Here is a 15928-nt window from a genome sequence, read left to right as displayed (position 1 = left end):
TCAGACCAGTTGCATGGTTCTCCTGTTTGGTAATCTAAGCAGTGACTTCCATCATCTGCAAGTAGGTTATTGCATATATAAGTATCACAACTTTATCAACATTTTATTAGTTACATAAAAATTAATTTTGATTGACCTGTTCGCTGAATCCAAATGCCAAAATTCAATGAGAAGCTAAGGAATTATTCACATAAACTCTACAAACGTAAATAAGCTGCTATTCATGTTTTATGAAAGGAATAGACACTGGGGACTGACAGAATTACAATGGAACTACAAATTTAGGTGCGGGGGCCCAGCAGGTACGTCCCAAAATGAATTAATTTAGGATTAGGAGCCTGCAACACAACAGCAGGTTTATGTGTCAGAAATTAAAATCTCATCAGAAAAAAAACTTGCCTGTCAACCTTGGCTCAGTGGTAGCTTTTTAGTCGGAAGGTTGTGAGCAGCTCGTAGATAAGAAAGAGGAGGGGGCCAAGGATATTCCTTGGGGAATTCCTGAGATGGGGAAAGAAGCCATTGGTAGAAATCCTCTGGCTATGATCAGATAGGTAAGAATGGAAAAATGCGAACGCAGAACCATTGAGCTGGACTAATGAGAAAAGGAGTTGGAGGAGGATGATGTGGTCTACCATGTCAGAGGTTGCAGAGAGGTCAAGGTTCACAAGCACAGAGAATATAATTTGTGACTTTGATTAGGGCTATTTTGGTGCTGTGGGAGGGGCAGAAACTTGAATGGAGAGATGCAAACAGGGAGTTGCGAGAGAGACGGACACAGATCTAAGAAGTAACAACACGTTCAAGGCCTTTTGAGAGAAAGGGAAGTTGGAGCTGGGCGGGAGGGGTCGAGGGTGTTTTTTTTTGAAGAGGGAGTAATGATGACAGTTTTGACAGGGATGGATACAATGCTTGAGGAGGGGGAACCATGTACAATGTCAGCTAGCATGGGACCAGGAAGTTGGGTGGTCGGCAGTTTTGTGGAAATGGGGAAAGGGAGCAGGAGGTGAGTCTGATGGATAAGATGAGCTCAGAGAGGGCATGAGGGGATGTGGGAAAAACTAGAGAGATGGGGGTTCAGGACTAGGGTAGGGAGGAATTGGGTGGGTATGGCTTATTGGGCAAGGGGAAGGGGGAAGCAGCAGAAGCAGCTCAACAGATGGTGTCTATCTTGGTGACAAAGAATTCCATGAACTCCTCATACTTGTTGGTATAGATGAGGGTGGAGGGGCCAGGGGAGAGGGGTTTAAGGAGATGGCTGGTAATGAAGAAGCTGGGAGGTATCTCTGTTCTCCAGGATAATCCTAGGGTAGTGGACAGCTTTGGCAAAATGTCGGGAGGACTGGTAGAGTTTGATCTGATCCAGCCAGATCTAGCAGTGGATGGCTAATCTAGTTGTGTGCCAGATATGCTCAAGTCTGTGCTGCTTGAATTTGATGGAGCAAAGATGGGAGCCATGCCAGGAGGCTGACTGAGAGAGCCAGTGAAGATTTTTATGGGGACAAGGACATCAAAGGTGGAGGTGAGTGATTTAACATATCAACAGCTGCAAATTTATCGTGGAGAATGGAGGGCCAAAGACTAGGAAGTTGGGAACTTGAAAGTGCAGTTGAAAGTGACTTGGGAGAAAGTTTTTTTCTGGGGCAGAAGCAGAAGGTGGGTAGGGGGTTGTGGGCAGTGAAGGATACAAGGAAGTGGTTGGAGATGGCTTTGTCAGTGATTGAGATCACGTAGGGTTGCCAACTCTGGTTGGACATATTCCTGGAGATTTCATCACATAATCTGTGGCCTCCAACCTCCCAGCTCAGTCAAAGAGCTCTTTGATCTTCAATATTTTTATAACTAATAAATGAAAGCGTTCAGAGAAATCTAAAAACTATTTTTAAAAAAAATGCCATTATGATTTTTATCCTGGGTTGTTGGTAGCAGTGCCCAGGAGATTAATCTATAATTCCTGGAGTCTCCGGGTTTGGCAACCCTAAAACCACGTAATTAGATGGGTTTTAGGAGATGGCTTGATCAAGGGGATGGTCATGGATACGTGAACCAAAGTCCCTGACCTGTTGTTTTTCTTTCGTGCTCCAAACTAATATTGAACTCTCCTTTAAACACGAAGTTAATTCTGTTAAGCTGCTGTAGTTTCCCAGCCGCCACCAAGTCGCACAGTAACGAACTTTTACAGAACATAAAACCTCAGATTGTAGTGTTTAATTCAAGCCAGTTAGTGTCACTGGAGTGTGCGGTTCAATGAGCGGCTGGAACCCACATCTAGAGCTCCACTCAGCGGCAATAATCTGCTACAGCAGTTACTGCTGCTGTTTCAGAATTTTTTTCAGTGTAAAAGGGTTAAAGTTGAGGGAAAAACTGGAAAGACAAGTAATTTCAATAAAAATAAAGAATCTGTAAAACTCAAAAGATAGAGAAAAAAAGACAATTTGATTGTCTGTAGCTTTAGAACTTTGTTTATAACTATCCGGACTAACTTTGTAAATTATGTCAGTAACTTTCACTCGTGAACCAATGATTCATAAAAACCATTTCAACCATTTGTGAATATAGAGCATAACCGCAGAAATTAGTTTTTTTTTAAAAAGTTGATATTGGGACTTTGTTTTTGTCTTTTCCGTTTTTGTTGTTAAATCATAACCAAATCAGAAATTAGCCGCGTCTCACCTTCACAGTAAGTATCTGAGTCTGAAGGAAGTAAAGGGAGAGAAATGTAACTTTTAGTGCTTACCAGCATTCGACTTAGGTCAAAAAAATCCAGAAGGGATTCATTTGGTGTTCACCAATGTACGGTCCAGGGAACGGCCTTACGTCTCCTAACACTGAATTCCACGACTAAATCAGGGCATGTGTACAGTCATATTTACTGTACTTGAAAGCTGCTTGGAGTCATGTGGAGTGAAGTCAATGAAAGTTAGATAAATAATTTTGATAAACGGGGTCAAGATCGGGTGTTTTGTTAGGAATTGCTGTGCAGGTCTATTGGAGAGGAATGTTGGCATGAATCCACGAATAGTCCGAAGTATTCTTAGGTAATAAAGTCCACTTAACTTTTTTCTCTGTCCCAGGTAAGATTATAATACCGCATACCATAGCTGTACTATGCTGACCCATTGAAAGAATAAAACTACGTGAAATTTGGCATACCTGAGAGAAATTATAAAGTAGTGACCTTATTGAAGGGTCGAAATCATAAACCACGAGAGTTTAGCCCAAGCAGTTTTGGGCAATCTCGAAGATCCCAACAGATTACAGCATCCAAAGCACACCAGGAGAATTACTTAAAATATATATATTATATTGTTCAGTGCAAGGCAGTAATCTCATTTAGGATTTGGAAAATTCCATAAACCCTGAGATACTTGAAATCACTCCCATTATATCAACCTTTCTTCAAAACTTAATGTTTATTGAAACTTACATGATACAATTACAGACAATTTAAGGGGTTTAAGAATTCATGTTTTACCTTGTTTTAATGTTCCCTACAAAAAATATTACTCTCACTGTCCTAAAAATGGGATCCCTGGGCCTTTTGTTCTCAGCAATTTACTATGGCAGGGGCAGGCTTACAAATACTGAGCCCAGGCATGCTATATAAATGACCAGTCTTGCTGCCAATCATAGGCACATAGATTGTAGGCACATATATGAGCTGGGAACTGTAGCTTTCCAGTTTCAGTCTCTTCAGTTAACAATGATCGGTCTGGGAACTTGCATGAACTCAAGGGCTCAGACTTCTCACATGGGAACAATCTCCATTGGAAAGCATCGTTGCAGGAATTTCAAATAAAGAAAGTTGTATTGCATTGGTGGAGAAGCAAATATGGTATTCAAAAACATTTTCAAAAAATATTTTGAGTGAAAAGGTTGGTTCAGCTTCACCTTTGGTTTATTGATAGATTTTGCTGACTGCTTAATTCATTGCTTTCATATGTCCTTAGTAATTTCTCTTTAGAGATTTATCTACCTGTTTTCCTCAAGTTTGACTCGTTCATGCTATGCTTGTTCAGTTATGATTTGTTGCTGTTTTATGAATATGAAATTTCAGCCAAATAGCACATATACGTGTGAAGTTGAAGTATGATACAACAAATGTCACGTGGCAAACACAATGATTGTTTGTTCTGTGGACTTTATGAGGTGGTTTTATTTTTTCCAGGATATTTTGTGCAAATGATGCATGATGATGCCATTGCACAAAGATTATTACAAAAATGTAATCATTATGAGATTATTGAGTGAGAATCTAATTATTGGAACATAACATGTCAATTCATTGAATATGAATGTATTTGTGGAACAAATGGTTTTAAGTTGGCAGTCTTTTTAAAACAAATCTTTGTTCCTCACTATGGCCATGTGGCTGTATTGTCTCACAGTCAGCTTATGGGGTTCATGAGAATAAGTCAGTCAGTGACACAGGAAGTGATGGGTCCAACTTGAATCCTATTGCTAAGAAATATTTGTGCAGATATCAGACATTTTTAATTGACTTGGTCTCCATTCTGATCTTCATTTTGTTATAGAGTGTATACCCATAAAGGGCCAATTTATCAGCTGAACTATCTTCTAAGACATTTAAAATGTATTATTGATGACTCCGTCAGTTTATCCAATTGGTAGCTGCTACAGACCAGGAACATCCCAGGTTTGACCCCCAGTGTGTTGAGTTAACCAATCTCAGTCAGACTGATGCTACAATTAAAGAAAGAAAGAATTTAAAGTGTGATTCTGTGACCCTGTTCTGCTAGCAGGAAGTCTTGTTTAATGGGACAGAGAATTGGGGGTATGTGTGACCCACATTTCCTTTGAGCAGGGCTTCCTGGCTAGAATCACAGAATTATGTACAGCTCCAACAACACTCAAAAAGCTCGACACCATCCAGGACAAAGCAGCCCACTTGATTGGCACCCCATCCACCACCCTAAACATTCACTTCCTTCACCACTGGCGCACAATGGCTGCAGTGTGTACCATCCACAGGATGCACTGCAGCAACTCGCCAAGGCTTCTTCGACAGCACCTCCCAAACCCGCGACCTCTACCACCTAGAAGGACAAGAGCAGCAGGCACATGGGAACAACACTACCTGCACGTTCCCCTCCATGGAAAAGGACAGGGAGGGGCCGGAAATAAAGGTTCTAAATTGGGGGAAGGCCGATTTTAATAGGATAAGGCAGGATCTGGCCAAAATGGACTGGGATCAGCTGCTTGTAGGAAAATCCGCATCGGAGCAATGGGAGTCTTTCAGAAGGGAGATTGAGACCATACAATGGCAACATGTTCCCGTAAAGGTCAAGGGTGGTTCCAAGAACTCCAGGGAACCTTGGATGTCAGGGGATATACGAGAATGGATTAGGAAAAAAAGGAGGGCTTTTGGCAGATACAAAAGGCTAAAGACGGAGGAAGCCCTAGAGGAGTACAAAAAGTGCAGGGGGATACTTAAAAAAGAAATTAGGAGATCAAGGAGGGGCCATGAAATAACACTGGCGAGCAAAATAAAGGAAAATCCTAAGATGTTTTATAAGTATATTAAGGGTAAGAGGATGACTAGGGAAAAAATAGGGCCCATTAGGGACAAAAATGGCAATCTGTGTGTGGAGCCGGCAGATGTAGGAGGGGTTCTAAATGAATTTTTTGCATCTGTTTTCACTATGGAGAAGGACGATGTAGACATAGAAATACGGCAGGGGGACTGTGATATACTCGAACATATTAACATCGAGCGGGAGGAGGTATTGGCGGTTTTAGCAGGCCTAAAAATGGATAAATCCCCAGGCCCGGACGAAATGTATCCCAGGCTACTGTGTGAGGCAAAGGAGGAGATTGCGGGGGCTCTGACACATATATTCAGAACCTCTCTGGCCACAGGGGATGTGCCAGAGGACTGGAGAACCGCTAATGTAATACCATTATTCAAGAAGGGGAGTAGGGAAAAACCGGGGAACTACAGGCCAGTGAGCCTAACATCAGTGGTAGGAAAATTATTGGAAAAAATTCTGAAGGACAAAATTAGTCTCCACTTGGAGAAGCAAGGATTAATCAGGGATAGTCAACATGGCTTTGTCAAGGGAAGATCATGTCTGACTAATTTGATTGAATTTTTTGAGGGGGTGACTAGGCGTGTGGATGAGGGTAACGCAGTGGATGTGGTATACATGGATTTCAGTAAGGCCTTCGATAAAGTCCCCCACAGGAGACTGGTCAAGAAGGTACGAGCCCATGGAATCCAGGGTGCCTTGGCACTTTGGATACAAAACTGGCTTAGTGGCAGAAGGCAGAGGGTGATGGTCGAAGGTTGTTTTTGTGACTGGAAGCCTGTGGCCAGTGGGGTACCACAGGGATCGGTGCTGGGTCCCTTGCTGTTTGTGGTCTACATTAATGACTTGGATATGAATGTAAAAGGTATGATCAGTAAGTTCGCTGATGATACAAAAATTGGTAGGGTGGTAAATAGCGAGGAGGATAGCCTCAGTCTGCAGGACGATATAGATGGGTTGGTCAGATGGGCGGAACAGTGGCAAATGGAATTTAACCCGGAAAAGTGCGAGGTGATGCACTTTGGAGGGACTAACAAGGCAAGGGAATACACAATGAATGGGAGGACCCTAGGCAAGACAGAGGGTCAGAGGGATCTTGGTGTGCAAGTTCACAGATCCCTGAAGGCGGCGGAACAGGTAGATAAGGTGGTAAAGAAGGCATATGGGATACTTGCCTTTATTAGCCGAGGCATAGAATATAAGAGCAAGGAGGTTATGATGGAGCTGTATAAAACACTGGTTAGGCCACAGCTGGAGTACTGTGTGCAGTTCTGGTCGCCACACTACAGGAAGGATGTGATCGCTTTGGAGAGGGTGCAGAGGAGATTCACCAGGATGTTACCAGGGCTGGAGCGCTTCAGCTATGAAGAGAGACTGGGAAGATTGGGTTTGTTTTCCTTGGAGCAGAGGAGGCTGAGGGGGGACATGATTGAGGTGTACAAAATTATGAGGGGCACAGATAGGATGGATACTAAGGAGCTTTTTCCCTTCATTGAGGGTACTATAACAAGGGGACATAGATTCAAGGTAAAAGGCGGGAGGTTTAGAGGGGATTTGAGAAAGAACTTTTTCACCCAGAGGGTGGTTGGAGTCTGGAACTCACTGCCTGAAAGGGTTGTGGAGGCAGGAACCCTCACAACATTCAAGAAGCATTTGGATGAGCACTTGAAATGCCATAGCATACAAGGCTACGGACCAAATGCTGGAATATGGGATTAGAGTAGACAGGGCTGATGGCCGGCGCGGACACGATGGGCCGAAGGGCCTCTATCCGTGCTGTATAACTCTATGACTCTATGACTCTATGACTCTAAGTCACACACCATCCCGACTTGGAAATATATCGCCGTTCCTTCATCATCGCTGGGTCAAAATCCTGGAACTCCCTTCCTAACAGCACTGTGGGACTGCAGCGGTTCAAGAAGACGGCTCACCACCACCTTCTCAAGGGCAATTAGGGATGGGCAATAAATACTGGCCTCGCCAGCGACGCCCACATCCCATGAACGAATAAATGTAATTTATTAAAATTATAATTTGAGGATAGTACAATAATGTAACTGTATGAAAGATCATGACTGCTGGTAAAAATTCTGTAAGAGAAAAATTTAAAATAAGCCAATAACTAACACAATGATTTAGCACAGTCTTCTTTCATCTCTGAGATGCAAGTTGCAAATCAGTCCCGATTGATAGGGGTGAAAATCTTCCTTTTATGCTAGCTGTAAGGTTTTTTTTAAATGTTAAGTGACCTACGTCTCAATAGGAGCACAAACACTGCGCAAAACGCCCCACAAGTCAACACAAGTTTAAAATTTTATCCAGAGGCCACAAGAATAGCCAGTGTGGGAAATTCACACTGTGTAATAGGCTCGATATGAAGGCAAATTATTGGGCAAAGGTGATGTAGCACATCTAACCTCTTTTATGCTTGATTTGGGAATGCGCAATGGTAATATTATGTGCCTGAAGTGTAAAAATCTTCCATTTCCTCTCTACTAACACCCTCATCCCTGGATGCACACAACATTCACTGCAAAATACAAATTTAGTGAAAATTGTAATACAGCATCTGTTGCATGAAGTCGCCATTGGAAAATGTAGCATTGCCAGGAATTGCACCTCCTCTAAACATCCCAGTAAAATTCATTTAGTGTAACAAGAAACCAACATTGCCCTCATTGTCCCACCCTTCATATCTATAGGATCCTGTATTATAATGGCTGGTTTTACAATCCACACCTTTGTTTACCTCACTGTTAATAGTGTTCCATGTTTACCTCATTGCATAGAAATGTGCTTGAGTTACATAATGAAGGACACACCTCTTTCATGTCCCACAGAATTTATGGCAATCTCCCAAAACAAGTCTTTAAATTCCTTGGTGTTGATTTTGACTTTTGGGCGACGCGAAGTGAAGAGGTGGTTGGGTTCAGACCCGGAGCAGAGGTTAAAAAGTCAGATTCCAATCCACCCAGTGTTTTCTCTGAAGCCTTTCACATCAGAATGTTTGGATCTTGACACAGTTACAATTTAATTTTTTGTCAGATTTAAAAACCATTAAAAGCCCACAATGCAAGGATAAGCTTTAACAGATCAAAAACTGTATTACTTGAGCTCTTAAGCTGCTTGTATTGTGCTCATACTTGCTTGGTTGCTCTACTGCTAACAAAAAAATGGACATTTGGCATGGTATCTGCTGGAATAGAACATCTCAAGAAGCTTTAAATACATAGCTTCATCATGTGCATTTAGCAATCTGAATCCCTTTACCCCATCACAAAACACACCCTGGAAGATTCACTGTATAATAGATATCATATAATCTACGATCTTTATCAGGCAGTAATACATTAAGTGGTTCAGATGATGTCATAGACCATGAAAGAACAATTTGAGACAAGCGATGACTTAGTAACATGGGATTTAACAAATAACAATTACCATTATTTCCTCATAAGCTTTCTTGGTTAGGTAATGACCTGGATAATTTATTCTTTCAGAAATAACTCATAATATTTTGCTGAGTATTAATCCAGTAGTTAGAACAATCTAAAGCTCATCCTCCTTAAAAAGCCCAAAATATCATCATCTTGGGATTGCCAAACAGCATTTTGCCAAATTGATTTCCTTATCTCTACTTCTCTGAGATTTATCACTACAAGAAGTGCACAAAAATCATGCAAAATCAGTTATATAATACAGCTAGATAAACACATGAGGAAGAAAGAATAGAAGGATATGTTGATGGGGTTAGATATAGAAGGGTGGGAGGAGGCTCATGTGGAGCATAAACACTGGCATGGACCTGTTGGGCCGAATGGCCTGTTTCTGTGCTGTAGATTCTATGTAATTCTAGTACGGTGCACTGTACTAGTAAAAACATATTTCAAAACAGAAGAAAACCTACTTCTTAACCAAGCCTTTGGCCTTCTCTCCTAATTTACACCACAGTTTGGGTTCCACTCCTTTATTCCTTTGATCCATTTTTCATCTCCCCCTACCCATCCCGATATAAAACACCTAGGGACATTTTCTATGTCAAAGACATGAGGGTCGATTTTAACTGTTCCTGCCGAGTCGGGAGCGGGCAACAGTGGGTCTGCAGTCCGTTTCACATCCCACCCAATTCCTTTGAAGTCAATGGAAAGGAAAATCGGAGGGGATGTAAAACAGATGGCCAACTGCTGTCGCCCATTTCCTGCCCAATGGGAACAGTTGCCCCAATATATAAATACAAGCTGTTATTGTTGTTGAAAATCATTGTTTGTTGAGTACTATTTATGTAGCCTCTCATAAAGTACGGATTACACTTGTGCAGCGACCGGTGAACTGAAGGCAAAAAAAAAAAAGCTTTTCATTAACTGAAATTTTGAAAGCGTTCCAACGAGCAAACATATTTAAATAAAGAGCTGGTCAACTGCTTCATGTTGTGCTAAACAGTAACCTTAATGCATAACCTGTCATGGAAGGAATGTCACTGGTGCAATTTTCATGCACACACATAATTTTAAAGAGGTGTCATGTTGCTGGATTTTTGATTATTCATTCCTCAGAAAGGACAGGGAAAAAAGCATTACATTTAAAGGCTCCATGTTAAAAAAAAAGTCGCTGAGATGAAAAGTGGTTAAAATGCTAATGAACTAAGCTTTGATGTTGTTTCTCCAAAGATTGTAAGTGATAAACAATTTGTTAGTCTGTCTCGCCAATCAATAAACGCCTCTCATTCATTGTGTAGGGAAATGTCTAGTCCCGGGTGTTCAGCAGGGGTAATCCGGCAGGTCTACCCTTCCAGCAGTGAACACAAGGTGGTAAAATTAGAGACAGAGAATGAATTAAGTGAGTCTGATCATAACCGTTGCTCTGTATGTTCACTTGCAGTGAGCAGCTTAATAATTCATGTCTGGCCTTATTGTACCAGGCAGTTTCTTGGTCCTTTGAGAAGATTCAGAAGCACATGGAGGCATGTGTGAAAGGCACGAATATCTGGTTCAGATCATAAGGACATACTATTGTTACACCCCTGGGTTATGCTATTGTGTAGTTAAACAGTGGACGGTACAAGCTCACCCCTAAATGTAAGACACTCAGACAGCTCACAACGGTGTCTAGCACTACTATATCCCAAAAGAATATCTAAGGCAAAACCTCAATTTGTAACATCGACTTGTGTAATCGACTTGTAAAACAAAACCTCATGAGGCTAAAATCTTGAAGAATCTAATCCAGTATATCACATATTATTCTTTTGCAATGGTACTGGCATGAAAACAGAATAGGTAAATGTTTTATCCCTTGAACAGATGTAGCTGATAAAAAATAGGAAATTCTGTATTTTGTTTTATATGGGAGTTAGGAGTAAAATAGAAGTTATTCTTTGAGCTAGATATAAAATTGAAGACAGGAGGCAGATAGCAAATTTGTAACAAATGGAAAATGAATTTTAATCTGGGATCGGTTAAGAAAAAAAATATTTTGTTGGCTGGGGCACAACATTAAAAATATTAATGTATTCAGAAGATAAACAGAGATATAAACCATGCTTTTAACCTCGAGTGGGAATCAGAGGATGGAGGGGGAGGGGAAGCGAGCGCCAAACTCCTCTGTCCTCGGCAGCTTGAGGCCCAGGTGATTTTAACTCCGGGGCCTCCTCTGCTGCCCCTGGTCAGCTGCTCGCCCCAAATGGGCAGAAATTGGTTGCTGTCTGGCAGGCAGGAGCGGAATTTCAGACGGCACGATGCCATCTGCTGGGACCAAAGGAACGGTCGCCGGCACTCAGGTAAGTTGTGGGGAGGAGGTTTTGAGAATGTGTCGCGTTCAGGATGGTGGGGAGTCCAGTGTAAGGGATGCCTAAACACTCCTTCTCCTCCTAGCTGCACAGGAAAGTAAAAAAAAAGTAAAATAACTTACCTGGATGGATCTCTTACGGCTCTGGATCTTCTTCCTGCTATCCTGATTTGGCGGAAAAGCTACAATAGCTTCCCCGTTCAGACTGCCAGTTAAAATTGAAGTTGGGGCTTGATGCCACCATTGGACATTTTACTTGCCTACATCATTTGTCCTATTTTATTTATTTGCATTTTTAAAGAAGGACCCCATCAGCTTTAGGAGGGTGTCCATACCGCCAGCTCAGAGTTTGAAATGAAAACGGAGAACAGCAGAAACGGCATGGGGTGTCAGCAGGTAAGTCACCCCGTCGATTTTAAACCACTTGCCCATCAGTTTCCGCCAGGCAGGTGGTGTTAAAATCGCCCCCTCTAGTTTCTGTCATGGTCCATGAGTAAAGATCAGTTTGGGGAATCATGCAAAGGAAATACAGTACAATGATTGCAGACCATTATCTCATCGTTGACCAAGGCTGTTAACATTTTCGTTTGCTTGACCCCTTCAAAAGAAAATGGCTTTACATCAATGAAATATTGCAGTGCTACCTTTTTGTTCGGACATAAAAGCTCAAGCTTCATGAGCATTTTGCAGCACACGTATTCTATCATCTCATCCTCATAGAGTGTGAACTGTGTGCCAAGAAAAGAAAAAGCCTAGTTGATTTGTCCAAAGGAACTATGGATCAGAAACTGCCCTCTGGGTCTACTACAACCTGTGAGAAATGCCATAGGAGATCTACTATTATCTATCTATATTATTAAAGGTTTTGTATCTGTGTGCCTATAAAAGCATAATATAGATTGTAGAGTTCCTTCAGTGTTGCTGATTGCTCCATGCAAATCAAGTGTTTATGTAATCACCAACAATCAAGTCCTGACCCACTCAACCTCTCTACCCAGCCAGTAGTGAACTGACCCATATCTCCACTGCCAATCAGGTATGGCCAAGTATGCTAGGAAATTAAGCATAAAATGTAACTTAAAATAACAAATTAGCAAAAGCGGACATACAAGGAAACTAAAAGTGAAAGTCAAAGGAGGACAAGTAGGTCAGAATAAGTAAAGCCAATTCAAAATTTAAAAAGACACAAAATGAGAGATGAGAATGAAGAAATTGTGTGACAAACATACAAAAAAAGACACACAGAGAGAGACACAAGCTGTATAATAGGTATACAGAGAGTGGGATGCATACTAAAGAGGACACGGATAGATGGTCATTCCTGGTTTAAATAAAATGTTAAAACTATCTCACAATAACATGATTAAATTTACCCACTGAGGTATCTTTTATGACTTTTAATACCTTCATTAAAGTGTTTACTTTAAGGCCTCACGCTGTCTCAAAAGTCTGGGTAAATTTTTACCTCACTTGTTGGAGAGACTTTTCAATTATGTTGGTGCATTTGGAGTGTGTGTAGTTTAAAGAATTTCCCACCTTGCTATCTGTCTATCAACAGGAATAGAAAGTAGAAGAGAGTACCCCTTCATGCTGTGAGCATTTGGATGTTTCTTTGCTTTTTCTAAAAGACTTCGGAAGAAACTAAAGATTGAATTCTCAAATCTTTAATTCAGGCATGTGATAACATTTATTAACAAATACTACTTTCTATTATGAACTCCTCAGACAAACAATACATGTAATCAGCAACAGCTGTGAATGTGGTTTATTTGTTAATAGAAAAGAAAGGAAAAAAGATTGTTTATATGTTTTTAATGACTTGCCTCTTTATTTGGTTACATATTCAATTTTTAAAAATCTCTCCTGAACCATTTCTGAGGCCCCTGGAATGTTTTGGTATAAAAACGTGGAAATTATATAAACAATGAACTTCTGAGTGCTTTATGAGGTAATTTGTTTTAATATAGAAATTTACGGCCAGAAAGTTCCTAAGAACTGCTGTTGCTCCGCTGCAGTAACTTTGACAGAAATGCGGCGGACTCCTCATTTACACACGTAAATGGGGTTTCTTATGCAGTTCCGGTGTAGTTATGGCAGTGGTGTGGGAGCAGCTCCAAGGAAAGTCCCAACCTATGTTTATGAAAGACTGTGAAGTACATTTTCAACTTGCTTCCTAGGTAAAAACTGGAAATGAAAATAAGGTGGTTTCTATAATGGTTTTACACCCGAGCGGCAAGTTGAAAATCTACCCCATAAGCTAAATCAATAATAATGCACTAAGGAGTAAATTTTGCACTTCTGCACTCTTTACAGCTGCTGGGAACATATACCAGTTGCAATCCCCTAGCCTATAATTTTCTGCCTATTAATTTTAAGCTTTAAGGCAGGATCATAAAAACAAGATCTGTCGATGATGGAGAGAACAGGACGGGGGAGAAGGGATACCTGAGGGCACAAAAGGATCTTTGAACAGATCAGGAGAGGTGGCTGATGGATGGGACACGTGGGAGTTGAGCACCTAATAATCTAAGAGGAGCCCAGGGCAGTTTGGGTCCCAATCTCCTGGGCCTCTGCCCCACAATGCTGCTACACCCTGCCCTCCTTCAAAATGGTAATATCCCAAAAAGCACCCAAAAATACCAGACTGAACCCCTTTCCACAAAGCTCTGAAACCTCCACTCCTGCTGGATTACAAGATGCCCCTCCTCAAATTCCCCCTCCGCTTCCAGTTCCCACAACCTCCTTTCAGTGTCTCAGTGCTTACAAACCCTTACACTGCATTCCCAGTGCTCCCCGATCTCAGGCCTGCCCCATGTTCCCAAACACTGAGACCTCCCTGCCCCAATTCTACAAGATCCCATGACCCCTCTCTCAGATCCTTAACCTGCCTTCACTGTTTCCAGAAGTCCTCTTCCAATCCACCCTGACCTCAGGGCCTTCTTAGATGCCACCCACAACTGCCAGACGCAGGCTCCCCAACCTAAATCTTAGGGCCACCCCCAAATACCGATGTCAGTGTCCGTATACTATTTAGCATAATAACGTTCTTATAAAACTTTTGACTCATCGTGAGCATGGCTTTGGGAGATCGACTAGTGTGATATACTAATGCTTGGTTTTACTGAGTTTGAATTCATCTGTTATATTTTAACAGTTTCTCTTATTTTGAAACCTAAGGGTTCATCTTTATTCATTTTAATGGCCAGAAAATCATGGGGTGTGTGCATCCAAATTGCAGATATGTATTCCAGGCATGCAAAGCTTTATGCATGGAGCTGCAAACATGAATGTTTAGCCCCGTTGTCATAAATTCTTCCCAGGTTCTGGTTGAAGTTCCATCATAGTCAATAACAGAGCTCAAAGCTCAATAAATCAATTTCAAAGCACAATATAATCGATCACTAATGAGAACAATATGATTAGTCCAATGCGTTTACTACTATGAGGTTTGAACATATACAATGACTTTGGCAAAATGAGTTCCCTTGAATATTATTTGACCCAAAAAGAGGATCAGAATAAATCTGATGTTATGAACTGTTAAAACATACTGACAACAAATGATGAAATGTAGCCAGAGGCATCATGTTAAGTAAGAAGTAATGGCTACTTACCTTACAATGCTTGCTTAGTATGTTGCCGAACTGGAGTAAAGAATTTCACCATGAAAGATAAAAGAAAATGGAACATCAGATGATTATTCCACAAAAGTCTAAGATCCTATATGACATCTATGTTTTTTCTCACTAAGTTTAAATATTTAAGTTTTTCTGTTAAAGGAGAAAAGGATTCCAGGTGTTTGGTTCTTCCGGGTGCTTGCTCTATAATCTAAATTGCTTTGATTACGAAAACCAGATCGGTGTTTCCGGAGTGCCCAGGTGCAGAGTTCAACTTTTTTTTACAGCGATCAGTAAACATTAGAACTCGCCTCCTCACTGAAACATTTTCCTTGTGGAAAATCTCCCAATAATGCTTCAGCCTGTGGATGATGTGCAGCGTTGTAGAAATTTGGTAAAAAGACAAGTTTCTATTTAGCTCCTTTTGAACTTTTGAGCACTGATTGGCCTTTGTTGCATTTCAAAATATCTGTACTCACTCTCTGCCATTACATTTGTCAAAGCAGAGTTTGTAACAAGAAATATTGCAACATGGAATTAGAGGAATGCGTTATGCTGAGTCAGAGACATCGTGGATTTATTCCAGTAAGTTCCTGATCTTGTCTGTGCTATTGGTAAGGCAGAGAGCAGAGATTGAGCTTTTCTTCAAAGAGAAAAAAAGAAACAAACAATGAAGAGTAGCTTAATAGTAGCTTTCCACTTTCCCGCCTCAGTAACACAATACCTGACATGAGATGAAATGGTTGGAGTGGCTTAGATTTTACCATCGTGATAAATAAGGTTTATAACCCAGTGGCCTGTAATAAAGTTACCTGCTTTAATAATGTGTTTTAGCTCTAATAATGGCTGAATGGGTAAGTCCATCCCAAGATGTGATACTAGACCATTGACATCGAAAATTTACAGCACAGAAGGAGGCCATTCAGCCCATCATGTCCGTGCTGGTCGAAAAAGAGCTACTCATCCTACTCCCACTTT

The 15928-nt window shown here is 41.1% G+C and overlaps 1 protein-coding gene across 5 annotated transcripts in view; it reads right to left on the bottom strand.

Moving 5' to 3' along the window:
- LOC137332372 (sorbin and SH3 domain-containing protein 1 homolog) overlaps positions 1–15148 on the bottom strand; it is a 108947-nt gene extending 93799 nt beyond the window's left edge. For 4 of the 5 annotated variants that reach the window (XR_010965640.1, XM_067996140.1, XM_067996143.1 and 1 more), the window contains exon 1: positions 2735–2897. The gene's annotated coding sequence lies outside the window, so the exon portion shown is untranslated. Of the gene's footprint in view, positions 1–2734; positions 2898–14947 lie in introns of those variants that run through there. The other variant, XM_067996141.1, reaches the window with a different exon arrangement.
- Positions 15149–15928: the final 780 nt, after the last annotated feature.

This window comes from Heptranchias perlo, chromosome 14 (assembly GCF_035084215.1).
Source record: "Heptranchias perlo isolate sHepPer1 chromosome 14, sHepPer1.hap1, whole genome shotgun sequence".
Classification (NCBI taxonomy): Eukaryota; Metazoa; Chordata; class Chondrichthyes; order Hexanchiformes; family Hexanchidae; genus Heptranchias; species Heptranchias perlo.
Note: the sequence above shows the minus strand (reverse complement) of the source record. Positions and strands in the feature narration are given on the sequence as shown.